An 18,652-nucleotide genomic window follows, 5' to 3' on the forward strand; every position below is an offset into this window, starting at 1 on the left:
CTATATATCTGCACATCTTCCACATTCATCAATAAAAATGGCAGATGAAAAATGGAGTCATGCTTATCTGTAGAAGATATAGTCTGAGACCCACAATGGCTGCCTAAACCAGAGAAAACCCACCCCTGCACAGATAACGGGTTAATCCACACATACATAAGTAATGAGGCTTCATTTCTAAATTACACAACATGAGACTAGCAATAATAGAATAATCCCAACCATATACTGTAATAAAAGTCATGGAAACATTCTGTCTCCCAAATTCTCTTAATGTGCTGTACCTCCCTTCTTCCTGTGGGCCACCGGCAATCAAAACTGCACAAAGCAAAAAACGTGGGCATGCAGGGGACTCCTGGGATCCAATAATATGTTTGATAATGCTGATGTCTGCATCATGCTATTCATACACATTATTCTCTGTCATTACTCCACAGATGTGCAGAATATATGGTTAATACATATGGAAAAACTTGAAAACCAGATGGATATGAATGAAAAAGTCTCTGGGGGGCAATGCTTAACTCCCCGGGAGATTTTCATGAACATATCTAATCACAGAGAAACACTTCAGCTGGGACCTTCAGCCCACAGCAAGCACACAACACGGTTCCAGTCTCAGCCTCTTTCTGGAGCCTAGCAAAAAGAAGGCATGCTCTCTGAAGGGGCTCCATGGCCTGCAGTCAGCCAGTGAAAGGGTTAACTTGAGCAGAGCACTGCTACCTGCTGAACTAGCTCATTCTTATTATTCAGCTTCATTGAGAAAGCATACCTAGAATCTGCGCAAGGTCCATGAAAGATTATATTAGTTTCTTAGCTCAGTCACTCCCCAGTGGGAGTATTCTGTGCCCAATTCTATATACACAGGCAGCCAACCTCCTGGCCTCACACATTAAAATAAGCAGAAGTACTGAGTATCTTGCCGCAGGGTTTCATGTCCACCTATAACCTCAGCTTGTAATTGTCCAGAAATTTCACTACTTCCTTAACTATCCTAGCAGCAGAAACATTTACCAAAATAAAATGGGGTACCTTCCCTCACAGTGTTTTTCTTTTTGAGACACTCCATCCTTGGTTCATTCCCCAATATCCACAATGGCCATGGCTGAGACTGGCAGAGCCAAAGCCAGGAACCCAATCCAGGTCTCCCACACAGAAAGCAAAACCCCAACTAGTGAAGCCATCCCTGCTGCCTCCCATGGTCTGCATTAGCAGGAAGCAGAAGCCATGGACCCAGCTCAGGACCGTCAACATGCCATACAGGCATCCTAACTGCCAGGCCCTGTGCCAGCTCCCCTCACTATCTAAGAAATGCTCATAAATGCGCCATCTTAGTCCCTGGAATGCTCAGCTTTTCATCGCTATAATGAAATGCTTCACATAGCTAATTTCATACAGATGTTTATTTAGCTCTTAACTTGAAGGCTTAAAGGTCCAATCAGTACAGCACAGGTTCCAATTAAGGAAGGATGGGAAGTGTGCTGAGGGATTGCATGACAAGGCAGGAAGCAGGGTGGGGTCAGGCTTAAAACTTTTACAACAACTTATTCCAGAAGACTAACAATCCCACCTGAGGGACTATTACCTTCAGTAACTTAAGGAGCTCGCACTAAACCTTCCCTCTTAAAGATTCTCCCTTCTCCCATGGTTGCCACTCTGGGGCCCAAGATTCTGGGGAGCACCAACCATTTCTAAACCACAAGAGTTCCTACTTCATATGTTACTGTAAATTTGCTTTAGCATCAAAATACCATTTCCTCTGAAACAAGGGGGGAAACTGGTACTCCAGGAAGATGTTCCAGGTGGACCCTGTCTTTGAAAGAGGCACACCTATCAGACTGTCCTGACTTTTAAAATATTTCCCTGGAGCTAAGAGGACATTCCCCAACTAGGCTGTAGTTCCCACTGGTGAGAACAAGGACCAGAATGGGGACAGCAATCTGGACTAGATATGATTGCAGTGTCCTTCGGCATCAGTGTAGACTGGATGTAGGGGGTACCAGATTGGGCTAGACTCCAGCACCTACTGCTCATAAGAGCCAGGGAGGGTATAGGACAGGCTGGGCTAGGTCTCGGCACCTGCTGAACCATATGAAAGCTGTATCTGAGTGTGGCCCAGGGGTGCTCAGCTGCAGCACCCAACAGTAAGAACAGGAATGGGTATGGACCAGCTGGGGAAGGCCATTCATTGTTCCTGCCAAGACAGGAGGTGGACTAAGTCAGTCTGGGCCAAGGACCCACTGGTGTACCCAAGATCTGCCATTAGGAGGTGACCTGATAGAGAAACTTGGGGAACCCTTATGTCAGGACACAGTCTCTACAGGTGAGCACAAGAACCAAGGCTGGGAGCAGCTCAGATCAGGCCAGGTTACAGTACCTGCCAGCATGCATGTGGCTCAGGTCTGGGAGCACACCAGGCTGGGCCAATTATAATACCTACTGGCAGATCTGAGAACCAGAAGAAGTTGCAGGACAAGCCAAGTCAGGCCGCAACACTAGCCAGTTCACATTAGGGCCGGGACTGGGGGTTGGCTGGACAGGGCTAAGCTGTAGCACCCACCAGCATGAGCTGTAACTTGGGGCAGGCTGGGCTGGGCCAGGCTACAGCACCCACCAGCAAATGCCAAGATAAAGCAGGCCATGTCAGACTGGACTGCAGCACCCACCAGCACATGTGAGACCGGGGAGGGGGGCCTATGAGCCCAGTAAGGAAGTTGCTGGCCATGACAGGGCAGGGGGTGGTGGGAAGCCTCCCTGCTAGGCCACTGCTCCCACTGGTGAGCATGAGAACTGAGATCAGAGGCATATCAATATCAAGTTGGGCAGGGCTACAACAGCTGCATGTAAACTGGGTAGGGGAAGAGTCAGGCTGGCCTAACCAACCGTACCCACACTGCATGTTCAGGCTGGTTTGGATCTGCCGCAGCATCAAATGGCAAAGTGCTGGGACTGAAGGAAAATCCTGTCAAGGTAGATTGCAGAACCACCTGGAGAGTGCAAGATCTGAGAGTGGGAGTGGGCACAGTAGGGAAACTGTGAGCAACTCTCTGATGGGCTACAACTCCCACTGATAATAATGAACCAGGGCTGGGGGAGAGACTAGCTAGACAGGCAGCGATACCCACTGGTATAAACATGGACTGGATAGTGGGGCTGGTTGGGCTCAACCAGGCTTCAATGCCTATTGACATGTACAAGAGCTGAATGGGATGTGGGACAGTCTGGACCAATCTGTTGCACATACTTGCATACTCTTGAACCAGGGCTCGGAGGTGGCTAGTGAGAGTTATTGGGGGTTGTTGTGACTAGGCTACATTTTCAGCTGGTGTACATGAGGGGCAAGTATGTGGTGGGCAGGGTTTATGCAAGAGACGGGGCTGGAGACAGAATTGACCCAGCAATTGCAACTACAGTGTGTGTATAGCCTGATGTGGATGATGGACTGAGCCGGACTAAATACTGGCACACACACACAAGAGTCAGGTCTGGGATCACTTCAGATGTGGTTTCTTAAGAATCCCTCCAACTGTGGGCCTGGCGGCGTGGTCTAGTGGCTAAAATCCTCGCCTTGAATGCGCCAGGATCCCATATGGGTGCCAGTTCTAATCCCAGCAGCTCCACTTCCCATCCAGCTTCCTGCTTGTGGCCTGGGAAAGCAGTCAAGGACAGCCTAAAGCTTTGGGACCCTGCACCCCTGTGGGAGACTTAAAATGAAGTTCCTGGCTCCTGGCTTTGGAACGACGCAGCACCGGCCATTGCGCTCACTTGGGGAGTGAATCATCGGATGGAAGATCTTCCTGTCTCTCCTCCTCTCTGTATATCTGACTTTGTAATAAAAATAAATAAATCTTTAAAAAAAAAAAAAAAGAATCCCTCCAACTGAACTGCCGGACTCAGAATTCCAACCATGGGGACAATCACAGGATCTGTGGTCTGAACATGGAGTGTATGTATTAGAACAGGGCCTCAGTGGCTTAGACGGAATAGTGGACAGCATACCCAGATGCACGTGGAGGACATGGCAGTCCACTGAGGCCTGCAGAGGACACCGAGTACCACAGAAGAGGAAGGCAGCAGAACAAATTGGTCAACTACTTCAGCCAAGCATTGACAGCAAATTTCTGGGCAAATGGAGACTCTAAGGTGGACTACTTAAACCAACAGACCTTGGAAGGGTTTCCACATCCTTGCAGCAGCGAGATCAACATTTCAGAACTACTGAAACCACTTGAGCAGAACCCTCAGAGCATACTCCATATTGGGCACCCTAGAATGACACTGGGTAGCTGTTCCTCCTCTCTGGGTACTGAGGAAGTTGGGAGGCTGGATGTGCCTTCTCCCTTTATCTCTCTCCCTGCCCCCAGACACAGGAAGAAGAAAATTTAGAAACAATGGTATCGTCCACTTTCCCCTAATCTATATCCCTTCCCACCCTTAACTATGTAAACATCATTAAAAGTCAAATTTTAAAAAATATTTTTGTACTATAAAATATAATCAAAATTTAAAGTAATATTAATCTCATCACATTTTATCATATGATTTTCACAATGCTCCTACATTGTAATGATACATTTTTTAAAGGAAAATAAAAACTTCACAATGATAATAAATGAATAAATGTATACATACATACTTCTCTGGAGTCAATACCTTGGCATAATAAGTTAAACTTCTGCCTGTGGTGCCAACATCCCATGTGGGAGCCACTTCAAGTTCCAGCTGCTCCATTGCCTATTCACCTCCCTGCTAGTGAGCCTGGGAAAGCAATGAAAGGTGAGCCAAGTCTTTAGGTCCCTACGCCCATGAGGGAGACCTGTGAAAAGCTCCTGGCTTTGGACTGGCCCAGCTCCAGCCATTATAGCCTTTTGGAGAGTGAACCATAGATGGAAAACTGACCTCTCTTTCTCTCTCTCTCTCTCTCCCTCCCTCCCTCTTGCTCTCACTCTTGCTCTCCTCTTTAAAAATGCTTTTGAAATTAAATAATTCTTTTTTAAAAAATGTATCTTCCCATCTGCAAGATACAACTACCATGCAAGTTTCTGAAGTCCATTTGTCCAGTAAAGCCCATGACCACAGTTAACAACCAGCCAGGACTCAGCTCAGAGGAGCCCAGGACAGGCCCTGCCTCCACAGCATGGGAAGGAGCTAGAGAGTTGGTCTCTCTATGGCTAACCCGCGGCCACATGTACAGGAAACATGGTCTCACAATCGAGTAGGAGAGGGTGCTTAAAGAGAAGCTGAGGGATGAGATGGAAAGCAAAGGCTTTGGGCCTCCTTGCCTGGTGTTCAGTTGGAGACCATCCTCGCCAGGACAGACCCCATCAGTCTGGAAGCTCATCCTCCTTAAGGTTAAGTCCACCTTAACTTGTATTCCTTGGTCCAGTGCTGTGTGGTACACTAAGTGACAAGCCAGGCACCATGACAAACCTTGTTCTCCACAGGGGGAGCCACTTGATGCGGGTGCACTTGATCCCAACAACCTTAAGGATAGAGGAAGTTAAAAGAAAAAAAAAAAAAAAAGAACTCAGAAGAGCAAAACCCAACACAACAATCGAAGTGACAGCAAAAACGAACAACCATGTTGGCCCCCACCTGGACACACCAGCAAGGAACATCTCCCACACCTTACTCTGCTATTGCTTGGGAGCTGAAAATCTACAAATTTTAAATGAGTCCAAAACAGAAAGAAAGATTTGCCGGCCTGCCTTGAGTTGTTTGGTAAACTTCCGTTTTCTCCAGGTTGTGACATGCTCTGCTGACGTCACTGGTAGTGGTGTGGGACGAGGCAGGGCCCTGGTTTTCCCCAGCCACGCTGCCCAACTGAAAGCACAGATCACTGAGACAGAGAGAGTACAGCTGGGGTACTGACTGAAGAAGCAATACTTCTCCAGCCAATGAAACCCAGAACAGGACACTGCACTTCACAGACACTCAAAGAAGAAATGGTCCATCACACATCTGTGCTAAGCACTGAAGGCAGCCACTGGAAAAGAGGAGCACTAAATGCAAGGCTGGTATCCCATAGAGAAGCTGGTTCAAGTTCTGGCTCTTCCACTTCCCATCCAGCTCCCTGCTTGTGGCCCCAGAAAACACCTAAAGCCTTAGGACCCTGCACTCATGTGGGAGACCCAGAAGAAGCTCTGGCTCCTGGCTTCGATCAGCCCAGCTCTCGTGGTGGCCATTTAGGGAGTAGATGGGAGACCTATTTGTTTTTGCCTTTCTCTATAATTCTGACTTTCAAGTAAAATAAATAAAATCTCTTAAGAAAAAAGCCATATAGAATCTTGTCTAACTTGATCCAAATCTAGAAAAATGTTGCAAGGTTACTGAAGATATTCTGGATTTATTTTTCTCTTAATGGGGGCTGTATTTTGTATATATGAACTGAGGAGAATGTGTGGCTGAGTCACAATCTGAAGCCATTTTCAATGCTAGGATATAGTATCACTGAATTTCTGCCATTTTCATGGCAATTCTCTAGACAGCAGAAAATGAAGACCAGTAAGAAAAGAAATGGAGGGAAAGACAACTTGTAGCAACTGTCCCAACAGCAGACCAGGCAGATCTGTAAGTCACTAGTGTCTGAGCTTGACAGCAGTCAGGAACAGACCTCTAACTGCCCAGACACTGGGCAAAAAGGCAATGCTTGCCCCTTGGCTGCATCTGCGTCTTTGAAAGACCTTTCAAAGTGGCCAAAGTTCATCACAGTCATTGCACAAGAAGTCAATCAAACTGGGAAAGATGAGCAGAGAAGGGAAAAAAAGGTTCCACATGAACCTAAAGTTCCATATTTATTTTTTCAACCTCAAGTTTGAAAAAGCACATTTGTAAGATTCATGCTGAAAGCTTTCATGTGTATATAAACATATTAGTTCCCTGTAGAATGATTTACCAGAAAGACCTACCTACTACAGAGGATGGCTTCATGAAAAGAAGGCAACACGCATGGGCAGAAGTCAAGGAGCTCATATTCTGATCCCATTTCCTAGGGACGGGAAGCCACCCACCAGGACCCTAGTCCAAGAGGTCCATGTATTTTATTCCCAACAAAGCATCCTATAAAGACTTTTAGCACACTCATAGATCACAGATCATAGACAAAGTCTATAGAAACAGAGAAAAGAAAAAAAAAACTTATTTGGGGTTTTGAAGCAAGTGTCCAGGCTTATGCAGATTCAGGGACTCACTGCCAGGCAGTCATTACCTAGGATTTCTTTATGGTCAACATGATTAACTCTCTCTCAGATGAACAAACATGGGTACCCTGTAGATGGAATCGCCTGGGAAAGTCAGGTATCTGCCAGTTTGGTATGGTTTCACATTACATTTAAACAGGCAGTCTTTTAAAAGAAAAACACAAAGTTCTTTTAATATAATTTGAAGAATCAGCAGTGATTATTATTTAGTGATTATTATTCATCTTTGATACAGAATGCTGGAGCGAAAGCTCAATTGCCTAATCTTGTGCCTTGCAGGACCAGTTCATGTCTTGGCTGCTCTGCTTCCCATCCAGCTCCCTGCTTATAGCCTGGGAAAGTAGTGGAGGCTGGCCCAAAGCCCTGGGACTCTGCACCCACATGACAGACATGGGAGAGATTTCTGGGTTTAGACTGGCTTAGCTCAAGCCATTGTCATCATTTGGGGAGTGAACCAGTGACAAAAGATCTTCCCTTTCTCTCCTTCTCTGTAAATCTGCCTTTCCAATAAAAATGAATAAATCTTTATAAACAAATAAATCTTTGAGACAAAAGAGCCATGATTTTCTTTGGTTCTATTTTTCAGTATCTTAAAACAATTCATTTTGGAGTACACATCTTTTTTTTTAACTGTGGTAATATGTATATAACATGAAAGTTACCATGTCAGCCAGCTTTCAGTGTGCAGACCAATGGCATTAAGCATTCACTGGCCATCTCCAAGATTTTCTTACTGTCCCATACTGTGTCTCTGTACCCATTAAACAATAACGCTCACCCCTATTCTACTTTGTCATTATGACCTGGACTATTCTAGGTATCTCAACAACTGTCATTTTGTGTCTGGCTATTTTTATTTAACATAGCATCTTCAAGGTCTACACACATTTTAGCATACGTCATAAGTTCATCCCTATTTAAAGCTGAATACAGTATTTCATTGGCATTAATTTTTTAAAAATCCCATTCATCTGTTAGACATTTGTGCTCTTTCTGCCTTTTGGCTGATGTAATATTACTACGGACATTGGTGTGCAAATACCTGTTTGCATCTCTGCTCTCCATCATCATGGATATATTCCTACCTAGAAGTGGAATCACTGGATCAACTGGTAATTCCAGGTTCAATTTCTGAGGAATAACCAATCAACCTCAGCAATATTTTATATCCTTCCTATCAGTAAAACATGAAGGTTTTAATTTTTTGATGTCTTCATCAATGCTTATTTTCCATTTTGAGGGTTATAGCTATCCTCATGAAAACAGGTTGCACAGCCTTTTAAAATTTTGAGCAAAATCCTTCATCTCGGTGGTCTCACTCAAAAAATGGTAATGATACCTCGCCTGTAAGTAGAACTGATCTGAGCAATCTAGGGGGAAATGCCTCATGAGTTTTCTTAACATCCAAAGCTTTAAAAAACAAATATTTTCTAAGGATTCTCAACCCAAGTCTTCAGGTCAAAGGTGATGATGCTGTGATGCAGGTTCACTTCCTGCTGCCACTGGGATATTCCTGTAGAGGCTTCAGAGAGTATTTAAGGGGAAGTGAAACTGACTGCTGAGAACCTGAGACCTTTTGTTGCCAAACTGGAATAATGCCTAAACGACAGCATACCCTCCTGCGCCATTAGGACTCTGTGCATCATTTTAACCAAGGCCTGATAACGCCTCCTAAGACAATGTCACTGGAGACCACCCTTAGCAAGAAGATAGGATGGGGGGGTGGGCAATGAAAAAACTTTTTTTCTGTATGTTACAAGAGAAGAAAAAAAAGAGCAAAATGCAAATAGGCAAAATGCACACGCAATCAAAAATATCCAGCATGCAGCACGTGCTAGGGTTCAGAACATCAATCTGAATCAGACAGCTCACTTCCTACTAACCAGAACACAATATCCACATGCTTCCATACAAACAAATCTTCCTGGCCATACAGTAGTTCCTTCTGACCGAGTATCCTGAGCTGAGTGCAATAAACAGAATCCAGACAGGAAGCAGCCAGGAAGAAAAAAATGGCAGCGTTTTCTGGCACTATCTCCTTGTAGAGAAACAAGAGACACTGATCTGTTTTAATAAAATTAGTTTATAACCCAGGCCCTAAAATTACCTATTAACATGGTTACGGGGTTGGGGGAAGTTATAAACTCATTTGGAATGCTTTGGCTCCATGCCTATATTCAGCATCATAACATCAACTCTGATTACCGTCCACGGACAACTCCAGAATCAAATTCCCATCCGGAATGAAATATTTTGAACTATTCCCCAGAGGCTGCCCTCCAGGAGGCAGGTTCTCATTTGGATGCAGCTGAATTCATGCTGGAAATTTCAACTTGCTGAAATGAGTCCATCCTTCCCATAAAAGAATGCTTAAAGAAGTACAATCATCTCTAAAATTTATTATTGGAAATGTAGATTTACACAGAAGGACAGACAAAGATTTTTCCATCCGCTGGTTCACTCCCCAAGTGGCTGCAATGGCCAAAGCTGAGCCAATTCAAAGCAAGAAGCCAGGAGCTTCTTCTGGGTCTCCCAGGCTTTGGGTCATCCCGCTTTCCCAGGCCACAAGCAGGGAGCCAGATGGGAAGTGAAGCAGCCAGGACACAAATCAAAGGCCGTTTGGGATGCTGGTGGTTGCAAGGTGAGGATTTAGCCACCAGGCTATCGTGCAGGGCCCAGTATAATCCTTCTCAATTAAGAATGACAATACAGTCAAAATTTATTTCCCCAACATCTGAACAATTTAATAAGATATAAACACTAGATGGTATGGTCTGGAATCATCTATGAATGATAATTACATCGTTTCAAAAGGTACAGTATCAAGTTCGAATGTATCCAAATGGCAAACACTGAAGGCCAAATGTTCCTATCCTTGTATGATAGAGACCCCCAGTTATCTCCTTAATATCAATTCTGCCCTTCCTCTGGAGTTACAGAAGTCTCAGCCAGGCACATGGCTACTAACATGAAGATTACATTCTCAGAATCCCTTGCAAATCGGTAGTCACATGACTGGTCTGGCCAATGAGAAAGCAGCCACATGATGCCTGCAATTTCTCAGTCTGCTCCTCAAACGAGCCAGTTCTTCTCTTTCCTACTCCCATCTCTGCTTGAACTGAAAAACAGGAGCTGTATGATCAAGATGGTACAGCAAAGAGGAGCAAACATTATCCCCAGGATTGTGGAATCCCCTACCTTGATCTATTTGTACTCAGATCTTTATAGAAGTGGGTGAAATAAAGTGTGTTTTTCCTTTGGTAACTCATTGGCTAACTAATTAACACGTCGTTTTTAACATGTTTGAGAGAAAATGCTCTCATCTCATTTCCTGGTTCACAACCCAACCCCAAACCCCCTCAACGACAGACTGAACTGAGGCCAAAACCAAGAACCAGGAACTTCATGCAGGACTCCCTTATGGGTGTCAGGGACCCAAGCTATGTAAGTCATGACCTGCTTCCTCCCAGGGCCTGCATTAACTTAACGCTAGAGTCAGGAGCCAGAGCTGGGTATCAAACCAGGTACTCCAACACAGGACACAACCTTAGCCACTAGGCCAGTAGCCCATCTCTACCTATACACCTCCTGAAGCACTTCAACAACTGTCCTCTATTGTTTTGGCCATTCGTTTTTTGTTTTTCTTGTTTTAAGGATTTAACACTTCTATTCACATTGGACCTAGGATCTAGGTTTATTTATTTGAAAGGCAGAGTTACAGAGAGGATTGGGGGAAGAGACAGAGTCAGAAAGAGAGATATCTTCCATCAACTGGTTCATTCCCACAACAGGTAGTGCTGGGCCAGACGGAAGCCAGGAACTAGGAGCTTCTTCTTGCAGACCCACAGGATGCAGGGGTCCAAGCACTTGGGCCATCTTCCACTGTTTTTCCAGGCCAATCAGCAGAGTTATACTGGAAGCAGAGCACCAAGGACTCAAACTGGCACCCAACTATGATGCTGGTGTCATACCTGCTATGCCTTAACTATTGTTTTAACAAAGTACCTAGACTTCTTGAACAGAATTCCAACGCCATTTTTAGCACAGAACATCAAGATTGCACATTCCTTTGAATTTGGCATCAATCTGTAGCATAAATGTTCACAGTCCCTGTGATCAGATCTGCACTGATGCTTCCCTACCCCAGGACACTGGAAGGCAGCAGAACATCTTCCATGTAGCCACAGTTATCTGCTGTGCCCTCCTCATTGTCCTGGTCCATAGCTGGCGATGGCAAGAGTGTGCCTGAGTACTGGGATGCTTCGCAACACTTGAAACCCGCCAAGGGTTTGAGAAAACATGTTTGTCATTTAAGAAATCCAAACCCCTGGTTTTAGACATGAGAACCATGTGTGTAGGTGGAAGCTACCAGATCAGAGTTCATGCATCCTCTGAAAAATCAGTTTACTTAAAAAAACAAACAAAAAATAAATAAATAAAAGAAGGAAGCAAGGGGAAAGAAGAGAAAAAAAAACTTGAAATTCCCCATGGTTCCAGTGGTCATTACCACCTATAGAACAAAAATGACAGTGGGCTCTGTGATAACGTGTCAACAGTGGAGACAGCTTGGGTTCCCTGAGAAGCCCCAGGAACCCTCACAGAACTCAGATCTCCTAGAAACTCTGCCCAACAAACCCTCAATTGTCCCAGGCAAAAGGCCACAGCAGAGCAAACAGGTCAGGAATCAACTCCGCATGCCCGCAGGGATTTTTCTTATTTTAGTTACAGAAATGTTAATGTACTTTTCTGAGCAAAAGCTTTGTAAAAATAGAACTTTGGGCTGTTATTGTTGTTGTTATGGTTGTTGTTGCTATTGCCTCTGCCTTGTCTAATATAAATGACCTGATTAACTCTGAGCCTAGAATTCTTATGCAGACAATAAGATCACTGAGACCCTTCAAGAACAGAGTATAGATATACTGACACGAAAACGCCACAGATCAAGACTAGTGTCACTCTTTTAAAACTTCCAAGAACATGTAATTTCACAATGTTGAAAGAATTTGGGTAATATTTTTACCTCTTTATTAGCAGTGTAAAACCACAGTTCTAATCTGAACTTTCTGTGTATTCACGGACTGAAAAAGAGCAAAAAAAAGCATTTTCTTTCATCACCTAACAGCTAAAATTTAAAGCACATGACATTTATCTATATAAAAGTGATTTGGAGTCAACACGGTTGAATAACAGGTTAATCTTCCACCTGAAGTGCTGGTATCCCATGTGGAGGCTGGTTTGAGTCCCAGCTGCTCCACTTCCCATCTAGCTCCCTAATTACAACTTGGGAAAGTAGTGAACGGCCCAAAGCTTTGGGACCCTGCACCCATGTGACAGATCTGAAAAGATGCTCCTACCTCCTGGATTCAAATCTGCTCAGCTCCTGCCAAGGCGTCCATTTGGGGAATGAACTAGAGGATTAAAAACCTCTGTCTCTCCTCTCTATAAAAATATGCCTTTCAAATAAGAATAAATCTTTACGGAAAAAAAGAACTTCCCTAAAAAATACAATAAATCAAATGATCAGTAACCAAGCAGAAAGTCACAGATATGAGGCAAAGGAAAAACTGTACATGAAGGTTTTGTGTGTTCATAGCAAAGCAACTGCTCAGATAAGTGGAATCGATTCAAAGCATGGCACCCATGTGGCCAAGCCAAACTTTTTTTTTTAATTTTAATTTATTTATTGGAAAGTTAGATATACAGAGAGGAGGAGAGACAGAGAGGAAGATCTTCCATCCAATGATTCACTCCCCAAGTGAGCGCAACGGCCGGTGCTGTGCTGATCCGAAGCCAGGAGCCAGGAACCTCCTCCAGGTCTCTCACATAGGTGCAGGGCCCCCAAGGCTTTGGACTGTCCTTGACTGCTTTCCCAGGCCACAAGCAGGGAGCTGGATGGGAAGTGGAGCTGCTGGGATTAGAACTGGCACCTATATGGGATCCCGGGGTGTTCAAGGTGAGGACTTTAGCCGCTAGGCCACTGTGCCGGGCCCAAGCCAAACTTCTAAGGCAAACCAATGGAGATGGTAGTATGGCCACATGAGAGACCCAGCTCCTGGGTTTGGCCCAGCCCAGTTCCAGCCACTGCAAGCATCTGGAGAGTGAACCAACAGATGGTAATGCGGTCTTGCTCTGCCTCTCTTCCTCGCTCTCGCTCTCTCCCTCCTCCTCTGCAAATAAAAAATAAAAAGGTCTCCCCTATACATCAACACTTTCAGTCCTTTCCGATTTAGAACCAAAATAAAAGCAATTTTTATGGGTGCCTTTTATGATTATTTTTCATTTACTTGGAAGGCAGAGAGAGAGAAAAGGGAGCGGTATCTCCCATCTGCTGATACACCTCCTCCAAATGCCAAAGCCTGGGTGGATCTTCCACATGGGCGGCAGGGGTGTGTAGGCACTGCAGCCACCACCTGCTGTCTCCCAGGCTCATGATCAGGGAGCTAGATCAAAAGCAGATAAGCCAGGACTCCAACAGGCGCTCCAATATGGACACAGGCATCTCAAACAGTGGCTCAACCCACTGCACCACAACTATCCCTCCGTGTCCTTTTTAAAAAACAGTAAGATTTATTTTTATTTGAAAGAAAGAGAAACAAAGGCAGAAGATTAACTGCCCAAATGGTTGTAATAGCCGAGGTCAGGACAGACAGAAGTCAGGCACCTGGAACTCCCTACAGGTCTCTCCCATGGGTAGCAGGCACCCAAGTACCTGGGTCATCTTCTGCTGCTTTCTCAGGCACATCAACAGGGAGCTGGATTAAAAGTGAAGCAGCTGGAACTCGAACTGACACTTATATGGGAACACTGGCATTACAGGTGGTGGCTTCACTCTGCTACAACATGGGTCCTGTTGGTATCTTCAGAAATGCTAAAGCACTCTAGAATGTTTCCTGTAATTTCTCGGGCCTTTATGAATGTAACATTTTCCTTCCTTTCCTTTCTGCTTCCCTGTTGTGAATACAGTCTCTAACTTATTGGCACTTATAAGCCATTTAGCTACAACCTGACAGCCATGTGTTTTAAGTGTTCATGATGTCTCCGGGCAGTAAGGAGCACGAGTCTTAAACTTTGCAACATCTATGCTTGGCTGATCGCAAACGCCATTTGCTTCATATTTCTTGATTCTCCACCATCTTCTGGAAGAGTAAGAAACCAATGTGCCAAGTTCAAAATAAGTGTGTAAATGCACTCATGCAAAAATGACATGTGCTAGAGTCTAAGAAATGCCACTGTTCCATTAGACAGGATAACCACCAGTTACCTAGGTGTATAATTTTTTAGTTATCTATGTAAGCCAGAGTAAGGGGTATCCAAATAAAGCTGCAGGTACGTAGCAAAGTCTACAGTAGCAGGTAGAAAGCTCATTCTCAGCACAGACATCTTGCAGGAGGGAATCGTTCCCAGGGAGCTGGAGGCCACAGAGGCACCAGGGCAGGACTGAGAAAGTCAGAGGCAGAGGCCAGAACTGTAACTCTGGAACAAACCCAAAGTTCAATTTTCCAAAATGGAACACAACGGCAAGACCGGACTTGATTTGACAGAGTCCCCGGGCTGAGTCAGAGCTGCTTAAATCCTCAGAGCCAGACAAGGATGGGGTCGGGACCAAACGTCTCAGACTGCAGCAAGGCTGGGAAAGCCTGCACAGGTTTGGACCAGGAAAGAGGGGAGATGGCAGCCACTGCCTCCTCCACATGGTCCAAGGGCATCACCCACACAGAGCGACAAGCGGTCACTGTGTCTGGAATGGGCAGATGGCAGACCAATGGGAGGGCATTGCTACCAGGAACGTGCACTGGGAGGAAATTCTATGGTGACCAAAAAGACAAGCGAGAAGAAGGAAAGGAAAGACAATGAGCCAGAATTGTGCTGCCAGGTCCTTCTCTGCCACACTCCAGTGGACATGAAAATCTACTAAGCAGGGAGCGATAAAGCTGAATGCAGTTTTAGGAAGACCATTCTGGGGAGGTAGCATTCAGGATGAACCGAGGTGGTGGATGGAGGCAGAGATCACACAGCTAATGGCAAGGGTTAGCCAGGAATATTCTGACAAAAGCTCAAGTTTTCAACTTGGGGTGGAAAAGAAGACCAAATTATCACTCACTGTAATGTGCAGTGACCAAGCTCAAGGCTAGTATTTTTGACCTTATCTTATGTATTCCTCCCCTTAAAGCTGCAACACGAGCATATTATCCTATGTAATAGGTGAGGAAATTGAGGCCCGCGACATGTTCACAGACATGCAGCATGACGACAGTAGAGGTTTTCATTCTGGGAAGCTCTGAATCCACAATCTCCACTTGCACCAAGTGGACACATAGGAGCAGTGACTTTTTCATCCTACGGGAGAATGGAGAGCAGGAAGGGATCCACCTGTTTACAGGCATGAATTTCATAAGAATGCAAGCCACCGGGCTGGCCTGAGGCCTTCTTAGTACACCCCACTATGAAACAAAACAGGGGAGTCCTCCATCAGACAGGAGGATCAAATCCATGGGTGCCTCCCTCATACTAGGCAAATGGCATTTGAAGTAATAATCCTGGGACCTGGCAGCGTGGCCTAGCAGCTCAAGTCCTGGCCTTGAACACGCTGGGATCCCACATGGGCGCTGGCTCTAATCCCAGGGTCCCAACTTCCCATCCAGCTCCCTGCTTGTGGCCAGGGAAAGCAGTCGAGGATGGCCCAAAGTCTTGGGACCCTGCACTCGTGTGGGAGACCTGGAGGAAGCTCCTGGCTCCTGGCTTCGGATCAGCACAGCACCGGCTGTTGCAGCTCACCTGGGGGAGTGAATCATCAGATGGAAGAATTTCCTTTCTGTATATCTGACTTTGTAATAAAAATAATCTTTAAAAAATAATAATAACCCTAGGCTTGCTTACTGATTGGCAAGGGACCTTAATCTCTAAATTTTAAGTGAAGACTAAATGGCCAAGAGATATGAACATTAAAGATTTTATAAAGAGGGCCTGGCCTGGTGCAGTGGCTCAGTGGCCAAACCCTTACCTCTCACGCACCAGCATCCATATGGGTGCCGGTTCATGTCCCCGCTGCTCCACTTCCCATCCAGCACCCCACCCCTGGTTGTGGCCTGGGAAAGCAACAGTGGATGGCTCAAAGCCTTAGGACCCTGCACCCATGTGGGAGACCCAAAAAAAGCTTCTGGCTCCTGACTTCAGATTGGTTTAGCTGCGGCTGTTGCAACCACTTGGGAAGTACATCAGTGGATAGATGATCTGTCTTTCCTTCTCTGTGTAAGTATGTCTTTCCAATAAAAATAAATAAATCTTTCTTAAAAAGTCATAAAAACAAAAAAATTTTGTAGAGATGCATTTTTAAAAAATATCCAGGAAAAACCATTCAGCTCTGGGGTGCTGCTTCCACGCGCTGAGACACGCTCCCTTTTGTCTGTTCAGTAACCTCAATGAAGTGTTTAAACTTCCAGAGCTGAGTTACATTTTATCTCTGCTCTGCTCCCATTGAAAATGGTCTTTTATAAGCAAAGAGTAGGGTAGAATGGGAATTTGAATATGGAGATACGAGTCTTCCTTTCTCCTAGAGAAGGCCCACGGAGAAAAACACTCTCCTCAGAACCACAAGGCCGTTGCCTTGGCAACGGGAGCTGCGACTACTGCCATCATACCTCAGGAGTAAAGCTGGCCAAGATCTATTTCAATTCTTAGATGCCTCGAGGAACCACAGATGATTGTAACTATGGAAGACAGCCAATCTGGAGTAATAAAGCAGCACATGCCAGAATTAGGAAGGCAGCAATTGAGAAAGGAAAAGGGGGCAGGGGAGGGAACCCGAATTCAAGCACAATAGGAAAAGTCAAACCCAAGGACCATACAGCTGAAAGACAGCCAGTTTCCCTGATGTCAGCCATCTCGCCCTCTGTACCTTATTGTGCACCTACAACCTGCCACGCCCCAGGACTAAAAGATTAAATAAGTTCTTTTGCAAGAAAAGACATAACGTGTGTAAACTGGGAATACAGGTGCTCTGGGAACCCAGTGAGGGAACAAATTAACCTCCAGTGAAATGCAGCACAGAAAGCTCCAGATAGAAGCTGGCAGCTTTAAGCTGGGACTCAGAACTGTCTGGGAGTGCCCCAGAGAGAAACTCGAGGGGCATCCAAGTCAAGCAAATGGCAGATGCATAAAGCAGCCGAGTCTGTTTCTGAATGGAGTCGCCACCCAGAATGCTGGAATGGCCGTTTCCATGGCAAGAAGACTTGGCACACACTGCACAATATTTGCCACCTTTGACAGGTCCAATTGCTGGCAGCAGTGCCAATCGTTCTGATAACTAAAGCAAGCCTCTACCTTTGCAAATATCTTGAGATTGCAGGCAAGAAGCTCTAGAACATAGGGGAACAGATGTGTGGCCGAGGAGACACACCAGTATAAAAATGCAGATGAGGCCAAGCATGAATGCTTAGAGCCTCGCCAGGAGCAAACCCCAGGAGACACAGAACAGAACAGATCCCAAAGCAATTACACACCAAACTGACGAGCCTTAGCATCTGATAGAGCCTGTGGTAAAGGAGGAAGGATGGAAAGAATAAACTCCACAGTTTCAACCATGGACAACTGAGCAGACATTTATGCCCTGAACCAAAGTGATGAGCGCAGAGTAAGAGCAGAATTGTAGTATGAAAAGCGGAGTAGAAAATGAGCCTGAAGCTTTAAAAACTATACAGGTGGAATCTCTGAAAAGTAATGAATAGTAGACCAAACACTGAGGAGAAACAGTTGGGCTGGAGATGAGGCAACCTTAACATTTATTTGTGGGCCATGGCCAAGCCTTTTCCCTAAAGGGCCCTAAGAGGGACAGGTGCTCCTGGCCATGCTGAAAAGCCAGCAAAGTGGTGATATGAGGGTGAGAAGTCTCAAACTGGAGCCAGCCATGGCCAGGCAAGCACCAGAACACAGAAGGTGGGCCCAGGCGGGCAGGAAGGAAGAAGTGAGCCAACTCAAAGGTGCGCATCAGGCAGGGTGTTTCCAAAGCTATGAGAGAGAAAGGCCTCTTGGTGACAGGCTGCCCAGTCTATAGCATTCTGTTGTTGTGTCAGCCCAGACTCTAAGACCCATCACCCACACTACATATCAGTTTGAGTTAGAATTATATTTTAAGTTATAAATAGCAGGGTGACATTAAGTTATACCTTACATATATTTGCTTAACTACAGATTTAGATTTTTCTTCCCTTTCAGCATTCAAGAAGCCAATACAAAGACATGCATTTTGCACCATGCAGTCTGACATGCAGACATCCCAGATGAGAGCCCCCGAGTTCTAGTCCCAGCTCCACTCCTGACTCCAGCTTCCCGCTCATGTGCACCTGTGGAGGCAGCAGCGATGGCTCAGGTAACAGTGTCTACTTCCCAGCTTCAGATGTTTGTTGGAATTCATGGAATGAACCAACAAATGGGCACTGCCTCTCTCAATTCCCTTC

At 45.4% G+C, this 18,652-nt stretch overlaps 1 protein-coding gene and 1 long non-coding RNA gene across 6 annotated transcripts in view; both read right to left on the reverse strand.

Moving 5' to 3' along the window:
* Positions 1-18,652, reverse strand: part of ANKRD44 (ankyrin repeat domain 44) — a 307,451-nt gene that overhangs the window by 255,471 nt on the left and 33,328 nt on the right. The window lies entirely within an intron of this gene.
* On the reverse strand, positions 9,789-16,902 carry LOC121150753. Its single transcript, XR_005883023.1, has 3 exons — positions 16,892-16,902; positions 15,153-15,156; positions 9,789-9,983 (listed from the first exon to the last, which is right to left on the reverse strand). It is a non-coding gene; the product is annotated as an uncharacterized LOC121150753 (long non-coding RNA).

Source organism: Ochotona curzoniae, unplaced genomic scaffold, assembly GCF_017591425.1.
Source record: "Ochotona curzoniae isolate NIBS_2020 unplaced genomic scaffold, NIBS_Ocur_1.0 contig_2210, whole genome shotgun sequence".
NCBI classification, from domain to species: Eukaryota; Metazoa; Chordata; class Mammalia; order Lagomorpha; family Ochotonidae; genus Ochotona; species Ochotona curzoniae.